This window comes from Lithobates pipiens, unplaced genomic scaffold (genome assembly GCF_037356315.1).
Source record: "Lithobates pipiens isolate NorthernLeopardFrog02 unplaced genomic scaffold, aLitPip1_a1.2 Scaffold_8, whole genome shotgun sequence".
Taxonomy (NCBI): Eukaryota; Metazoa; Chordata; class Amphibia; order Anura; family Ranidae; genus Lithobates; species Lithobates pipiens.
This window is the reverse complement of record NW_027507903.1, coordinates 231,803,442-231,821,149: the sequence shown is the minus strand read 5'-3', so window position 1 is coordinate 231,821,149 and position 17,708 is coordinate 231,803,442.

Below are 17,708 nucleotides of genomic sequence, written 5' to 3'. Positions count from 1 at the left end.
TTGAAGGAAGACAAAACTTGGCCTACCTTTCCTGAGCTCTCGTAAAAGGGTGGATCGCTTCTCAGGAATGTTGAGACCTTTAACGTTATGGGAAATGACCGTGGGCCTGCTGCCGAGATCGGAGTATGCCATTTTAGAGACTCAGAGAGAGAGGGTCACCCGCACCTGTAATCAAACCTTAGAAGAAAACAGTATCAGACAGACCGTAAAACAAATTTAAATCTTAACACTCTATAGCCCCAAGTTGTATACAGAGAGAAAAAGAGAGAAAATAGGTAAGAGTAGAAAGGCACGATAGAAAAAGAGTGGAGAGTATAAGTCACTCCCTCCGCGGGCGGATAGTTCATCCTGGAGGGTCAAAGTTAGCGTACACGGGCGGGCCCAACTGGATCCGCCCGAGGCACTATTGTGGGGTCAATGTAGACACCCAACGAAAACAGCAGCACAACTGTGCGCGACACACACAACAACCTACTTGTGTGTCCGCCCAGCCTGAGGAGGTTAAACAATCTTATGACTAAACAAGTAAAACTGTAACAATCTAAGAACGGAGAGTCGGGCCGTGGCCCAACCAAGCCCATGAATGCTCAAATGTCCAAGTTGCACTGCAGGGGGGGGGGGGGGAGAGAGAAAAAAAAAAGGGGGGGGGAACCTTCAGTTGACATGGAGAGAAAAGGCGATCTGCCATGCAGTTCCGTGTAGCCATCAGGGACTGTGTGAGAAGACCTTCCACTACCGGGTAATGGGTCCATTACTCTATCAGGTCCTTAAAGCAACCATCAGTCACATATAATTCCTTATCAGCTGAAGACCCAGTATGAGGTGGAGCTGCGTATAATAACACTGGTGGAGTATGCAAGCTAGACACCGAACCCCCGAAAAAATAAAAAAGGGGGAAGAAAAATAATATAAAGGCTAGAAAATAATAAAATGAAATAAAATAAAATAAAGTAAAATAAAGCATGGGAATCGAAAGCAGAGGCTGAAATCAGTCTCAAATTGTGCCGCTCTGGCCAGTCAAATGGGAAACAGAAGGAAAACTTTAAACCGATGAGAACCTGCCACGGTATGTGCTATGCAAACTTGTCAATCTTCCAGCAGGTTCCTGGAGGAATGGGGACGGCCCCGAGGAGTGCCCGACCCCAATAGCTCATGGCGGCCTTGTTTCAGCTTCTTAGAGTGATGTTTCTCCGGGGAAGCCAGAGGCGAATGAGGCGGACTCCTATCTTTGGGCGGTGGGTAGAATTCCTGGTACCAGTCCGGTAAATCCAGCGGTTCAAGTTGAAGCGCTGTGCAGAACTCTGGGAGATCCTCAGGGGTACGCAGAATGTGTTGTTTACCCCCATGCGTGACCGACAGGGCAAAGGGAAAGCGCCAAGCATAGCGTAGCTCCTTTTCTCGCAATTTTTCCAGGAGTGGGCTCAAGGCCCTGCGATTTTTCAGGGTGATTTGCGAGAGGTCTTGAAAGAGTTTGATATTTTCCCCGTTTGAAAATAATCTGCTCATTTCTGCGTGCTCTGGCCATGATGTCCTCTTTGAGGGAGAAGCTCTGCAAGCAACATATAATGTCCCGAGGGGGTAGCGTATCTGGTCCCCGAGCTCTGAGGGCTCTATAAGCCCTAATAAATTCAATACCCGTGTCCTCCGGCCTGTCCAGCACAGTGTTGAAGACTCTCTGCAATGCAGCGGGGATTTGCTCGGCCATGACTGATTCCGGTATGCCACGCACCCTAATATTATTGCGCCTTCCCCTGTTGTCCAAGTCCTCTAAATGTCTGTTTATCTCAATAAAATGCACAGCATGGGCATTTGTCACCCTGTCCAGTCTAGAAATCTGTTTGTCTCTATGCTTCCCAGCCGTCTCTGAGGCAGCCATCTTTTCCTGAAGAACCAGGAAGCTGGTCTTCAGGTCTGTAATGGCGGCGGAGATCGAGGCTTTAATGTCCGCTGCAAAGCCGGACATGTCCTCATAGGTAAGGGGGTGATTAGTGCGGGTACCTCTCCTACTGGCCTCCTCCGTCGCCGACTGCGAATCCTCGCTGAGGTCGTCCTCGGCGTGCATCGGCGCCATCTTGTCTTCCTCCGCGGCGGTCAGGGCGGCCGCTTGATGTTTAAAGAGTTCTGAGATGTTTCTCTCCCTGCCTGCGATCCCGGAGCGGCGGGAGCGGGTGTGATGTGAATTCCGGTGCTGTTTGTTCATCCTCGGATGAAAAGCAGTGCAGTCAGACGTGCTAGGGCCACGGATCCGACGGAGCTCCTCAGTTATGCTGCCATCTCCGCCGCGCGCCAAGCCACGCCCCAGTAGCCGTTTTCTTACCTCATAATCAACCAATATGTCTGATAGCATCCCTACAGATGTATCATTAAAAAAAAATGTAAAAACTATCTCACTTTCAATGAAAGTCATTGAAGCCTTAACCGCCCATTAGACAGTCTAATATGCAGGGACAGCCCCTGCATTGTGATCGCACGGGTGCCGCCCCCTCCATCCATGTGCCCCACCCCTTTCAGGACACCGGACGCATGAATACTCATGGCGGAGGCGGTGGTACTTTTTGAAGCACCTGATTAGAGCCAGATGCTCTAATAGGCTTCAAAATAGGGTGGGCTCGGGGCGCAGAGAGTGCGCCCTAATCCCACCCAATTGTGTAATGATAGTGAATTCATTTTTGCTATTTTCACACTAACCTTCCTCCCCGCCAATCAGGAGGCAGGGCGTCAGACCTATTTCTTGATTGGTTAAAGCGTCAAGCCATCCTATTGGATGCTTGGTGCTTAGGAAGAGGAATGGAATAGACACACACACTGGAGCGGAGGTGCTACGGTATTTCTCCTCTGTCAGAGCCATGCACATGGGGGGGGGGGGGGTAGGGGGTGCTGTTTCTTCTACTCTTTTCAGGCTATCTCTGAAAGAACTCAAATATACAATTATTTTGCATCAAAGCAGGGATTTGCATTTTTTTTATTATACAGGATAGTTTGCAAAAAGCATATAAGGCTGAACTCCAGGCAAACAGCTAAATGTACAAATGAAGCACTTATAAAGAAACTGTTTTATATTTATATTATTTAGTATCTCTAGTATTTCTCCTCATTCAGCCGTGGGATTTACACAGCCCCACCACACAGCACTCATAGGTAGATGACTGTATTTACAGGAAAATTATATCGTAACCTTCTCTCTCCTCTACCGGGCTGCTGACTGCACAGTGAAAGGACAACACACTGATGATGTCATCTCTCCTCCTATCAGCATGTTCCCTGTCTATACATTTGCACACACATTGTATTGGCTCCAAGTCCTGCCCCTCCCATTCCCAATCTGAGTGCTGCTGTATAGGGCATTGTAAGTGGTTGATACCAAATTGAATTCTGACACTTACACTATTTGGATAAAAAAATATATTTAATGAATTATTAATAAATACAGAGCTGCATTAATTTGCACCTTTATATCTGCCTGGAGTTGAGGTTCAAATGTTATACATTATAGCTGCAATGTTAACACAAAACTTGGATAGCTATTCAAATGAAACTATAGCAATTTGAGTCAATTTGTGTCAAATTGACATGTAGCATGCTTTTTTCTTGTTTATTGCAAGGGTTTACCTCTTAAAATCAATGAATCTATTGATCTGACTTGTTGGACAACATGACTGACAGTGGATTTGCATTGTGGGACATTCATTTTTTTTAATTAAAGGACTTGTCAAAAACAATAGGGGTTATTTACTAAAGGAAAATCCACTTTGCACTACAAAGTGCACTTGGAAGTGCAGTCACTGTAGATCCGAGGGGGACATGCAAGGAAAATAAAAAACAACATTTTAGCTTGCACATAATTGGATGATAAAATCAGCAGAGCTTCCACTCATTTCAAATCTACCCCTCAGATTTACAGCGACTGCACTTTCAGTGAAATTTCAAGTGCACTTTGCACTTGTAGTTTGCACTTGTTGTACAAAGTGTATTTGCCTTTCATAAATAACCCCCTATGTGTGTGTATATTTCTTTAATTACTAATGTCATTTTTTGTAAATGAGCAGGAGTACTATGTGTAGCACTAACCCCCGAAGGAGCTGCTGGTTATTTTTGGGCTTACCGTTACTTTCCGCTTCTCCTTGTTGCATGTCTAGGGGATGTCCTGTGGTAGATGACCCAGTAACTTGAGACTGACAATAGATACAGTTGAATGGATTTTTATTCGCAAACTTCAACCATTAAAAGGTTTCAATTTGGGATCAGAGGGTTGGGAAGGAATTCAGATACTCTCAATGTCAAAGTCTATAAACGTTAAGGAACTTGCTTACTTTGACTGCATCCAGAGAATAGCCATTCGCAGCTGGATAAACACTCAGGTTGGACAGTCCCTCTCTCAAAAGACCTAGCAGCCAACAAGGTGCTTACTCAGGAACAAAGTCTTTGTCACAGACGTTGTTACAGAACACGTAGGAAACTAAGCTGTAGAATATTTGTAGGATACCTGGATCTTTCAGCCTGCTTGGCGATATCCACAAGACTGGATTCTCTTGGTTACTTCAGCCCTTCCAGGCTCTTGTTAAGGAAACCAAACTCACACATGGTGTCCTTCTAAAGAGTCCTCCCCTGGAATGCTCGAAGTCCAATGGGTCTTTCCCGGTCCGGAGACCCATCCACCTCAGAATCCTCCTCTAGTTTCCACGCCTTGGGCTAGCCCGCCCCGAGGAATTAAAATCGGGTGTAACGGGACCCCAGGCCATAGCCTTTCTGGGGGCTGTTCAGGAGGACAGGACCATGTACTCAGCACAGCATACTGGACCGGGAACCGAATCACCTGACGTCCGCATCTTAAATACCCTCTCCCAGAGGGCGCAGCGCAAGGGCCACTCCCACTGACCTGACTCTGAAAGAGAGTAACTTAAGCGCCTGACCAGACCATAGTTCCACGCCTGCCACCAGAGACAGCACCCCCCTGTGGCCAGGCTGAACATCTCACAGTCCAGTCAGACTGACACAGAAGTCAAATTTAGGCAAATAGACCCAAACCAAACTGTAGTTTGGGTAAAGTTTTAACTTTGAAAAACATAGCGCGTGCTCTTCAGGAGCCCGTCACTACATATGTACCCCTTACTTATTTATATGTGAGGACAGAATCTTGGGGTTCCCTTATTTTTAGGGGGGTTCCAGATTCTGATAAGCCACCTGCACTCAGACCCCCACAACCACTGAGCCAGGGTTGCAGTGAAAAGACCTGTGTTCTTATCAACATGGGGACAAGATACATTGGCAGGGCTGTTCTCACCCTGCAAGGTACCCCCTCCCCCCATGCTGAGAACATGTGGTCTAGTATGGTTGGGGGGGAGGTGCAAATTTGCCCTCCCCCTTTCCTGGCCAGCCAGGCTGCATGCGAGCATAGGGGTTTGATATGTATTTATTTTTACATTATCTTCTTTTTATTTATAATTTACCGATCAGCCTGGCATTCCTGAATGTACTCGTTGGGGGTGAGTGATGGGTTGTTAAGATTCTGGCAGGTGCCAGCTTTCAAACAATCAGGAGAACTGCACAAGAAGCTGTTACATTTAACAGTGATAGTACTGCCCCTGTTAAATTTTGGTTCACACCAATGCAATGCCAGACATCGCATGTGATTCACACTGCATGCCTGTGCACATCACATGCAATGTCTACTCTGTATGGCTGAAATTGCATCACATTCGCACCAAAATGGTGCAGGACCCTTTTTTTTGTCTGCACTGGAATCAGATCGCATGGGTGTTCAGACCCATGCGATCTGATTCCATACAATACCATTTGGGGGTGTCATTAACTTTATATTGACACCCACAGCGGTTTGCAGAGAGCAGTGTGAACTGCCTGCGATTCAGATGCTATGTGGGAACCCACACAGGAATTGCACCAGTGTGAACCCAGCTTTAAGGTTTTCCATTTCACACTGGAGCTCAAAGTTTTCTCAGCCTAAGCCCCCTTATTTGGCCATTCGCCATAGGCTGTATACATAGCACAGAAGTCTCCCCCGTATTATTTCCCCTTTTGGTTGAATGTTCTTATCCCAAAGTGTTTGGCTGTTTTCTCTATCAGTGAATGTTTTTTGTAACTCATGGTCGAATGTTCTTATGATTTGGTCCTAAAAGAAAATAGCCATAAGAGAATCTTGCATTTGCCTGACAAAAAACAACAAATAGAAAGTGACATTACATGCATATTAGAAACATTGCTGGTATATTTTTTTACTTTTAAGCAAATGATTAGATATTTACAAAGCAAATCTTTTATAAATAGACCTCTTAAAATGGATAGAATTAAAAGACAGTAATATATTCATCTGAGTATATATTTTGTTTTTGTCTAAATACTTGTCATTATTTCTTCTGAAAATTCCCACTAAAAGCTTAATACATAAAAACATTAATGGTCATGCAGTCTACTACACTGTAAATGCACTGCATAGTGACCCTCTGCAGCTCTCAGTTAATAAATGACATAACGCTATACTTGATCAACAAATTCCATTACCTCTTTTGTGTCTGTTCCTACTGTCAATCTGCTCTAACATAATGTTGAGAAAGGACTGGCCTGGACTGTCCATGGTGCTGAAATCTCACCAACTATAAACATCATGGGGTTGATTCACTAAAGGGAAAAAGACGGTGCACTCTGCAAGTGCGGTTGCTACTGAGTTTAATAAATTAGCAGAAACCCTGCTGACTTCCATCATCCAATCATGTGCAAACAAAAATGCACATGACTGGGTATTCTTTGCCAAGTGAAGCTTTACTAAGCTCTGGAGCAACTGCACTTGCAGAGGACAACTGCAATTGCAAAGTGCAGAGTCTATTTGCCTTTAGTAAATCAACCCCATACGGTCACAGCATACAGTGGTGTGAAAAAGTGTTTGCCCCCTTCCTCATTTCCTGTTCCTTTGCATGTTTGTCACACTTAAGTGTTTCGGAACATCAAACCAATTTAAACAATAGTCAAGGACAACACAAGTAAACACAAAATGCAATTTGTAAATGAAGGTGTTTATTATTAAAGGTGAAAAAAAATCCAAACCATCATGGCCCTGTGTGAAAAAGTGATTGCCCCCTAAACCTAATAACTGGTCGGGCCACCCTTAGCAGCAACAACTGCAACCAAGCGTTTGCAATAACGTGCAATGAGGCTTTTACAGCGTCCTGGAGGAATTTTGGCCCACTCATCTTTGCAGAATTGTCCTAATTCAGTTACATTAGAGGGTTTTCGAGCATGAACGGCCTTTTTAAGGTCATACCACAACATCTCAATAGGATTCAGGTCAGGACTTTGGCTAGGCCACTCCAAAGTCTTCATTTTGTTTTTCTTTAGCCATTCGGTGGTGGACTTGCTGGTGTGTTTAGGATCATTGTCCTGCTGCAGAACCCAAGTTCGTTTCAGCTTGAGTACACGAACAGATGGTCGGACATTCTCCTTCAGGATCTCTTGGTAGACAGCAGAATTCATAGTTCCTTTTATCACGGCAAGTCTTCCAGGTCCTGAAGCAGCAAAACAGCCCAAGACCATCACACTACCACCACCATATTTTACTGTTGGTATAATGTTCTTTTTATGAAATGCAGTGTTCCTTCTACGCCAGATATACTTGGACACACACCTTCCAAAGAGTTCCACGTTTGTCTCATCGGTCCACAGAATGTTGTCCCAAAAGTCTTGGGGATCATCAAGATGTGTTGTGGAGAAATTGAGACGAGCTTTGATGTTCTTTTTGCTCAGCAGTGGTTTTCTCCTTGGAACTCTGCCATGCAGGCCATTTTTGCCCAGTCTTTTCCTGATGGTGGAGGCATGAACGCTGACCTTAACTGAGGCAAGTGAGGCCTGCAGTTCCTTGGACGTTGTTGTGGGGTCTTTTGTGACCTCTTGGATGAGTCGTCGCTGCGCTCTTGGGGTAATTTTGGGCGGCCGGCCACTCCTGGGAAGGTTCACCACTGTTCCATGTCTTCGCCATTTGTGGATAATTGGCTCTCACTGTGGTTCGCTGGATTCCCAAAGCTTTGGAAATGGCTTTATAACCCTTTCCAGACTGATAGATCTCAATTACTTTCTTTCTCAATTGTTCCTGAATTTCTTTGGGTCTCGGCATGATGTGTAGCTTTTAAGGATCTTCTGGTGGACCTTACTGTGTCAAGCAGCTCCTATTTAAGTGATGCCTTGATTGTGAACAGGTGTGGCAATAATCAGGCCTGGGTGTGGCTAGAGAAATTGAACTCAGGTGTGGACAACCACAGTTATAGTATGTTTTAACAAGGGGGGCAATCACTTTTTCACACAGGGCCATGATGGTTTGGATTTTTTTTCACCTTTAATAATAAACACCTTCATTTACAAATTGCATTTTGTGTTTACTTGTGTTGTCCTTGACTATTGTTTAAATTGGTTTGATGTTCCGAAACACTTAAGTGTGACAAACATGCAAAGGAACAGGAAATGAGGAAGGGGGCAAACACTTTTTCACACCACTGTATATGTAGATTATACACATCAGGGGTTATTTACCAAAGGCAAATCCAGTTTGCACTACAAGTGCACTTGGAAGTGCAGTTGCTGTAGGTCTGAGGGTAAGATCTGAAATGAGTGGAAGCTCTGCTGATTTTATCATCCAATCCTGTGCAAGCAAAAATGCTTTTTTTTTTCCCTTGCATGTCCCCCTCAGATCTACAGTGACTGCACTTTCAGCTTGTAGTGCAAAGTGGATTTGCCTTTGTAAACCCCATTGTATTAAATTTTTTTTTTTTTTTAGGCAACCACTTATAAAAAGTGTATCTAAAGCCATTTTTTATCTTTGGATAGAAGGCTCAGGGGTTGGAACCCCTGTCTAGTGTTTACTGCTGCCTGTGCCTTCGCTGGGCACTTCCACCCTCTCTTTCTTGGTTTTGGAAAGAAAAAGAATTACAACTGTTTGATAGTTTTTATATTTTATATATATATATATATATATATATATATATATATATATATATATATATATATATATATATATATATATAAACTATCAAACAGTTGTAATTCTTTTTCTTTCCAAAACCAAGAAAGAGAGGGTGGAAGTGCCCAGCGAAGGCACAGACAGCAGTAAACACTAGACAGGGGTTCCAACCCCTGAGCCTTCTATGTAGAAGTCAGCCTGATTTTGCACTTTTCAGCTTTAGTAAATGAACCCCATTGTGTACTTAAAAGTGGGGTACGCCTGTATATATATATATATAGGACAAGGTCAGTTCAGACATCAAGACATCAATATTTCAAAGCTGAGTGAAGGAGTCAAGTTCAGAGAAGGTAGTGATATCACAGATGTGAGATTCCAATTCACAGCTGTCAATACTACAGAACCAATGAACAAGTGATGTAATATTCTACTCAAGCACTAGTGCATGACATGAAGCAAAACCTCAACAAAGACAGAATTCACTTGTTACTGAACTTATATCAGTAAACTGAAATTTAGGAAATATTTGTGCTATTTGCCATTGGGTTACTCCCCCCAATGCATGTATGCACACTTGTGCAAGTGTGAAGAAGGAGGGGAATGCAGCATGAAGAAGGTAGAATGATTCAAAATAGTACCATGCAATAGATACTTTCCAGAAGTGAGCCTGATTTTGCACTTTTCAGCTTTAGTAAATAAACCCCATTGTGTACTTAAAAGTGGGGTATGCCTGTACCTAAATTAGACTTAGTATTAGCCTCTCACAGTAATGCATATTTTAAACTGGGAGAAGGAAAGACAGCGCAAGGAAACAACCAGGTGTGCTGCAATGTTGATGTGCTAACAAGGAACATCATTGGTGTGCGCAGCCTATAGCATTAGGGTGTGCACCCCAGAACACAAACACACATGCGTGTATATTAACAGAGCAGTGGACGATGTCAGTAGAGCAGAAATTGGTGTCATTAGGGCAGTGGATGGTGTCAGTAGTTATTATTATTACTTTTTTTTATTATTGTTTACAATTTGTATTTTTTTTTACAATATTATTTTTTATTATTTAAAAAAATAAAAATTTGTAGCCCCTTTGGGGGGCTTTGGTGAAATATTAAGGGTCTTCCCCAGTTCCTTTTCTCTGCAGCCTCAGTTACACTGGACAGTAAACGAATGGGAAGTGCTCTGTGCTGTGCGGCTTTCTGTTCATTCACAAACTAAAGCATAGTAAACATTGTTTACTATGCTTCAGTTAAGAATAAACGCGTGAGCGATTGGTACAGATCACTCACTGTGTTCATTCATTCATCCTTCCTGAATCCTCCCCCAAAACAGCAGGCGGAAGAGGGAAGCTGGCAGCACTGGATGGGGAGACAGGAGTAGGGGGCCGCACAGGGTGTACACACGTATGAGGAACATGCTGATATGAGGAGTGAGCAAAGTGATAGAGGGATGAGCTCTTCAGCCTGCTTCTTCTCCTTTACTGTTCAGTCACGGGCTGGGGGAGCAACATGACTTGTGTTACTGAATATCAGCAGAGGACATTCAGGTGTTCTGCCCTTTCAGACAGGGCTGTGCTGTGTAGCAGAGCTTTGTAAATCTAATACATTGATGCACAGAATTACAAACTCTTGGGGAGATAAAACAGCTTCCAGATATGTATTCCAGCTGTCTATTAGTTGTTTGCTTTGAGTTTGGCTTTAATTTCAATTTATAGCCTGTACCATAGCATGATAAAAAAAAAAAAAAAAAAAAAAGAAAAAAAATCTGAATACGAACATGAAAAGAAAGTAATTCCCTGCTATATGAAATGTCACTTTTAAGACAGATTAATTATTACACTGTCATTTTCGTGTGAATTGTTTAAAGAAATTATGCAAATCACCAAAAGCTGCTGTAATAGTGTAGCGGAGTGCCCATTTAATCGCCATTTGTTCAGATGCAGGCGCAGGTCCCTTTATCTCTTTCTCCCGCAACTGCCTGGGTTTGTGGACATGCTCAGGGGGGATAAGATCTTCAACATGGTAGGCACTAGGCTACACGACCATCTATCTTGTTTCATAAGTACCCATTGATATTGTGGTCATAATGCCATTTTGTGTGCAACTCTTACTGCTATAGTACTCATTTACTTACCATGCTCAGATGCAACCCCCGGGTCCCTGAACATGCGTACGTGAAGGTAAGTTTCACCCAAGTGAGAGACCTTCCAGTGTCAGAACCCACATGTGGGCAGCTAGGCAGGAGCCCAATGGCATGCAGCTATTTCAAAAGATCCAGCTATTGTGGACAGAACCTTCCCAATTACTGTTAGGACACTCTATTTGCAGTTGGATGTCTCAGTTGGGGTTATTTACGAAAGGCAAAATGTTTTTCTGAAGCAGTAACTCTAAAACCCTGTATACACAATCGGATTTTCAGACGGGAAATGTTGGATGTCAGGCTGTTGGCGGAAAATCCAACCGTGTGTATGCTCCATCGGACAATTGTCTTCAAATTTTCTGCCAGCGTGTACAAAAGTCCAAAGTACAAACATGCATGTGCAGAAGCGGACAGTTTTGTAAACTAGCGTTTGTAAAGAAGAATTAACATTTGTGACGTGGCAAATTATGAAATCTCCAAATGCAGCGCACATTCTCTTCTTCTTTAATGGGAAAATAATGAAGCTGCTTTGCTGGTGATACTGATGGAGTTATTATGATATAATATTATTGTTTTTTTTTGTTTTTGTTTTTTGTGCAAGTCACCACAACACCATTATCCTGTAGTTTTTAAGATCAAACATGTACAACTAAGTTGGTGTCCCTTGTTAATTTTACATTGTATTTTTTTAAATGTAACTGCCTACTCCCAAACTGTAATTTTGAAGTAAAACACATAGCCAAGTATTATTCTTCACAATTTTTTTATTGTGCATTAAAAAAAGAAAATTAGGAATGCTATCTGCCAATAGAACTTAACCAAAAAGTGCATCCTATGCATCCAAAAATATAGAAAATATACCAAAATCAAATAATGTCAAAGAAATGTCAAAGCAATAACTCCAATAATAAATAACACGTTATCTCCTCTGATTCTGCAACATGTCTGGTTGACGAATGGCCATTCAGAAATAAACTGAAAAGCATGAAATGAAAAACGCAAACTGAAAAGCGCTAAATAAAAAGCGCAAAAAGAAAAGCACGAATCAACACTTACCAAACTTCTACTAACACAAAATTAGCAGGAGGAGCCCAAAGGGTGGCGCTAAAGAGCTGAAAAACCATGCAGTATGTCTAGTACGTCACTGCGTTCATAATTGTTGGCCAACATTTGTGTGATCGTGTGTATACAAGACAAGTTTGAGCCAACGCCCTTCAGACAAAATTCCACAGTTTTTTTGTTGGAGGAAAGTCCGATCATGTGTACAGGGCTTTAGAGAGACCCTCTCAGGAAAATTCATAAAAAGAGTGTATAAAACACGTTTTAGAATTCTGATATGCCTTCACATGACAAATGTCATGTTGGGACAGATTCTAGTACATGTTGTAGACAGGAACATGATTCTGTGATACGCACCCCGTGGAGAGGTACACTGAAGCCGGAGTGTTCATCTGGACAACTGCACTACCTTCTCACAGATGGGCAGTTCAGCCGCTGGAAGATATATGGATATATAGATGTATATGGAGGTGGAGCTTAGTAGGGATTCGCAGACACTAGTTCCCCATCAGGTTTGGTCCCCTTGTGATTGACAGCAGGTATTGGACAGATCCTTAGCAAATAGCCAGCCTGCTATTGGCTATAAAATCAACCCACTACCTTATCTCATTAGAAGGAGAGATCAGACCCAATAGGGAACTATTGTCCCAGCTTCCCCATTAGGCTCCACCCACTGCCGCATCATTGGTTGTTAAGAGGCTGCCAGCAGCCTGTTTAGCAACCAGTGACAGGGAGGGGGCAGTGCCAACAAATATGCATACAGGGACGGGTACTCTGCCTCTTTCAGTACACCCTCTTAGAGTAGATCTTTATTACCACCAGTTTCTTCGTCTATGAATTGAAGGTAATTATTTTTAAATTGTGTAGTGCTATTAAGAACTACTTGAATCTCTTGCACATATTTTAAAGTTACTGAAATGAACAGCAGGGATTTTTTAATATGGCACACGCTATAGTACCAGGGCCATACCACCAGAAAAGTGTCAGTGGGGAATTACTGAATTCCCTGTCTGTTGAGACTTTGCTATGCAGCCACACATTACCCTGACTGAGACAGACTTTGCTGTGAAGAGTCCATGTCTGTGCTGCTTTTATATATTTGTGCAGCTTTCATTATTCTTCAGTACATGCATGCTCTATGCCAGGGGTCTCAAACTGGTGGGCCTCCAGCTGTTGCAGAACTACAATTCCCATGAGGCATAGTAAGGCTGACAGTTAAAAGCATGTCTCCCCTAGGCAGAGGCATGATGGGACTTATAGTTCCGCAGCAGCTGGAGGGCCGCCAGTTTCAGACCCCTGCTCTATGCCATCCTGAACCAGATTTTCATTATTGCTTCGAACCTCGCACATGTAAATGGGAAGTTAAAGTTACACGCTGCCTTATCAATTGGCTGGTTACCCATTCTGGTAAACTAGTATGTTTAGCCCAACAACAGAAAATGAAACTAAAATGAAACAAAAACTTTTAAAAATTGAACAAAAAAATGTAAACAAAAATATTAAACGGTGCTATTAGAAAACTAACAAATATTATTATTCAGGATATACAGTATGTATATTTATATATATAACCCCAGCGGTTTGCAAAGAGCCTTAAAAAGAAAATGGAGACAGAAGTACAGTTACAATACAATTCAATACAAGAGGATCAGGAAGGCTCTACTTATGAAAGCTTACAATCTGAAAGAAAGGGGCAAGTGATACAAAAGATAATATCTGTAGGGGTTGAGCTGATGGAAAAAGCAGAAGTAGAAGAAATAAATCTAATAACATTGCTTCTATGTTTATGCTGACAATCTGAGATGAAGCGATGACTTGGCCTAGAGCCATGGTGCGTGCCTCTGCAGTGGTAAGATTTAAAATACAAAACAAGTATTTTTAATGGATTTCCAAGTGTCCTAAATTGCATTACCAATTAAATCAGTTGAGGCCGGATCCCAAGAGTGGTGCTGGGGTGGTCTGCACAACCCCCCCGCCCCCATATTTCAGTTGTGCCATCCTAGGGCCGCCCCTCCCATGGACATTGTGTGTGGCTGCTGTGCTCTTTTCCTCCATCCCTCAGTTCAGAAGGGAGAAGTGACAGAGAGGAGAGAGCTAGGAGGAGGGGTAGGGGAAATATGTGCTAGGAGGGGGAATTGGGGGAGGGGGGTTAGACTGGGAGGTGGGATTGAAGGGGGGGGGATTTGTACTGGGAGGGTATTTGATCTATGAGGAGGGGGAATTTTTTTTCATTTTTGTTTGGGGAGAACTTTGGCTTGCAGATGGAACTTTAGCTTAGGGGTGAGCATGTAGATTCATGTTTTTTTTTGTTTTCTTTTTTTGAGGGGGAGTGATGTGGGCTGAGACAGGATGCTCACACCTTGGGGAAGGGGGGGGGGGGGGGCACAGCTTATCATCTTTACCCTAGGAGCTAGGTGACCATGTCCCGTCACTCCTCACTCCTAGACCCAGGGCACTCAACAGATCTTCTCCCTATGTAGAACATACTGTAGTTGAGATCAGATTCCTTACAGACAAAGCCTTAATCTGCACATTGTATAGGTGGCTGCTATGCTGCAGTTCTGACCTGTGATATTCTCAGAGTGGAATGGCAGTGCAGCTGCAGTACCCAGCTACACACTGTGTAGATTGAAGCTGTGTCTGCAAGGAAATCTGATCTCCGCTATGGTGTGTGTGCAGAGGAAGAGATCAGCTGAGTGCCCAGGTTATGTGCAATGTTGTGCTCTGCTATGCCAGCAGTGACCTTGTCCTCTTCTCTGCTGACCACTGTCTGTTGCCCTGCTGACCCCTGTAGCCTGCCCCGTTGACCCCTATACACTGCCCTGCTGATCCCATTTCCTCTTCCCTACTGACCACTGACCGGATAACACATATTCTCTACCCTGCTGACCCCTGCCATCTGCTCTGTTGATCCTTATCCTGACCCCATGTACACTGCCCTACGGACTCTTGTACACTCCCCTGATAATCCCTCACCTTCTGCCCTGCTGACCCCCTGTACACTGTCCTTCCGACCCACTGCACACTGTCCTGTTATCTCTTGTTCTCTGCCCTGCTAATCTCTTTACACTGCCCTACAATCTATTGGCCTCTGCACCCTGCCCTTCAAACTGCTGACCCTATCCTCTGCCCTGGTGGCCTTCCTGTACACTGCTCTACTGACTCCTATAAACTGCCCTGCTGACCTTGTATCCTCTGCCCGCCTTTACTGAACCCCCACTTTAGACAGACTAGATCCAGCCCTAAACACAGTTGTCCTTCTGGGTGCTGTTTACATGGATAATACACAACATTTTCAGCATGCTGAGAATAAACTATATTTGTTTTATCTCATAACATGTGATTTTTAAATACAATGCTTGGATGATAAAGCTATTGGATTGTAAGCCATCACAAGTAGGGCCCTCCTAACCTTCTGTCATTGAAATGTATAGTAACTGTATTGCCTCTCTTTATGTTGTAAATCTCTGCACAAAGTGTTGACACTATATAAATTCCTGTATAATAATATTAAAGCTACACTTTCATAATATAAACCAAATCTCTTTTGCCTAAAGTCAGGTCAGGTAATAGATGTGTTGTGGCTGAACTCTGATCTGCAAGGCTTCCTGGCAGTACATACACTATATTGTCAAAAGTATTGGGACACCTGCCTTTACACACACATGAAATTTAATGGCATCCCAGTCTTAGTCCGTACGGTAATTGAGTTGGCTCACCCTTTGCAGCTATAACAGCTTCAAATCCTCTGGGCAGGATGTCCACAAGGTTTAGGAGTGTGTCTTTGGGAATGTTTGACCATTCTTGCAGAAGCGCATTTGTGAGGTTAGGCATTGATGTTGGGCGAGAAGGCCTGGCTCACAGTCTCCGCTCTAAATCACATGTTTTATCAGGTTGAGGTCAGGACTCTATGCAGGCCAGTCATGTTCCTCCACCCCAAACTTACTCTTCCGTGTCTTTATGGATCTTGCTTTCTGCACTGGGCCTTGTTTTGTGTATATATATATATATATATATATATATATATATATATATATATATATATATATATTTGTTTTGTTTTTTTTGTGCATTCACTCCAGTACAGTTTAGCCCATCTTAGTAGAGAGCAGCAGGATGCCAAGGATAGGGTTGCCACCTTATCCCTTTAAACCTGAACACATGAATTAAAACCCATACACATGATTAGACTTTTTGACAACAAACATGCAAATTAATTGAAATTGTTTTAAAGGCAATATCCGTGTGTACGCTCCATCAGACAGACAAACTTTTTCGGTTTTCATCTGACTTTTGTTGGCTGTACGAATGTACAAACTTTCCGTCAACAAAAGTCCAATGGAGCAAAGTTCGATCGTGTATACAGAAAACCATAGGATTTCTGTACAAAATACAAATACGCTTGCTCAGAACCAATGCAAAAGATCAGACAACAATACAGAAGTTGACCAAAGGTGGTGGTAAAGAGCAGAAAAACCACGTGATTTGGTGAAAAAGTCCTGCTGTGTGTATGCAATACAAGTTCATGGCCGATGCCCTTTGTACAAAAATCCACAGGAAAGTTTGTACAAAGTCCGATTGTGTATATGAGGCTTTATATTTACCTGCTCTGTGCAGTAGTTTTGCACAGGGCAGCCTGGATCCTTCTCTTCTCATGTCCCAGCTCTGTGCGTCCATTCAGATACAGAGCTGTGGCCCAGCCATGTCCCTTTTCTTTCATCATTGGCTGACTGACTTTGATTGTCAGAAGCAGGAGCCAATGGTGCCGTGCTGCTGTCTCAGCCAATGAGGAGGGGAGTCCGGGGCAGCCGAGACAATCCTACAACATCGCTGGAACTAGAGGGGGCTCAGGTAAGTATTATGGGGGCTGCCGCTTACAGAAGGCTTTTTATCTTAATGCATTAAATGCATTAAGATTAAAAAAAAATCTACCTCTGGCCCTTGTTCACATCGGGGCAATTTGGCATGTGATTTGACATGTCAAATCGCATGCCAAATGTTGCCTATTGATGGCGACGGCATCGTCCGCATCGTTGCGATGCCCCCTTTGCGGCATTGCACCGATTCCCAAAAGTAGTTCCTGTGCTACTTGGTGACTTCAGGGGTAAAATCAATAGACATCTGTGCATGAACCTGCACTGATATGCGGCTTTGAAATCGTGCGAATTCAGCTGAACTCGCATAATTTCAAACCCGCATTCATTGTGAACCTGGGCTCGCAATCACTTTAAGCCCTGGTTAAGCCCTTGGAAATTGTGCTGCTTCAATTGAAGTAGCATGATTTCAAAGTAGCAGGTCAGCGTGATTTCAGGTGCTACTTGGCTGATATCTGTGCAGCTTCATGCACAGATGTTTATGCAAGTCGCACCTGAAATCACAAAAAAAATAATGCAGGAACCTTTTTCAAATCGTTGCGGAGTTGCACCGATTTGAACAGTTCCATTGCCAACAATGTGAGTTTAATTACCACCTTAATCAGTCACAGAACCTGTGTAATATGTGTTCGCTTTTAAAGGGTTGAGGTGGCAACCCTAGCTAAGGATCAATAGGGGGG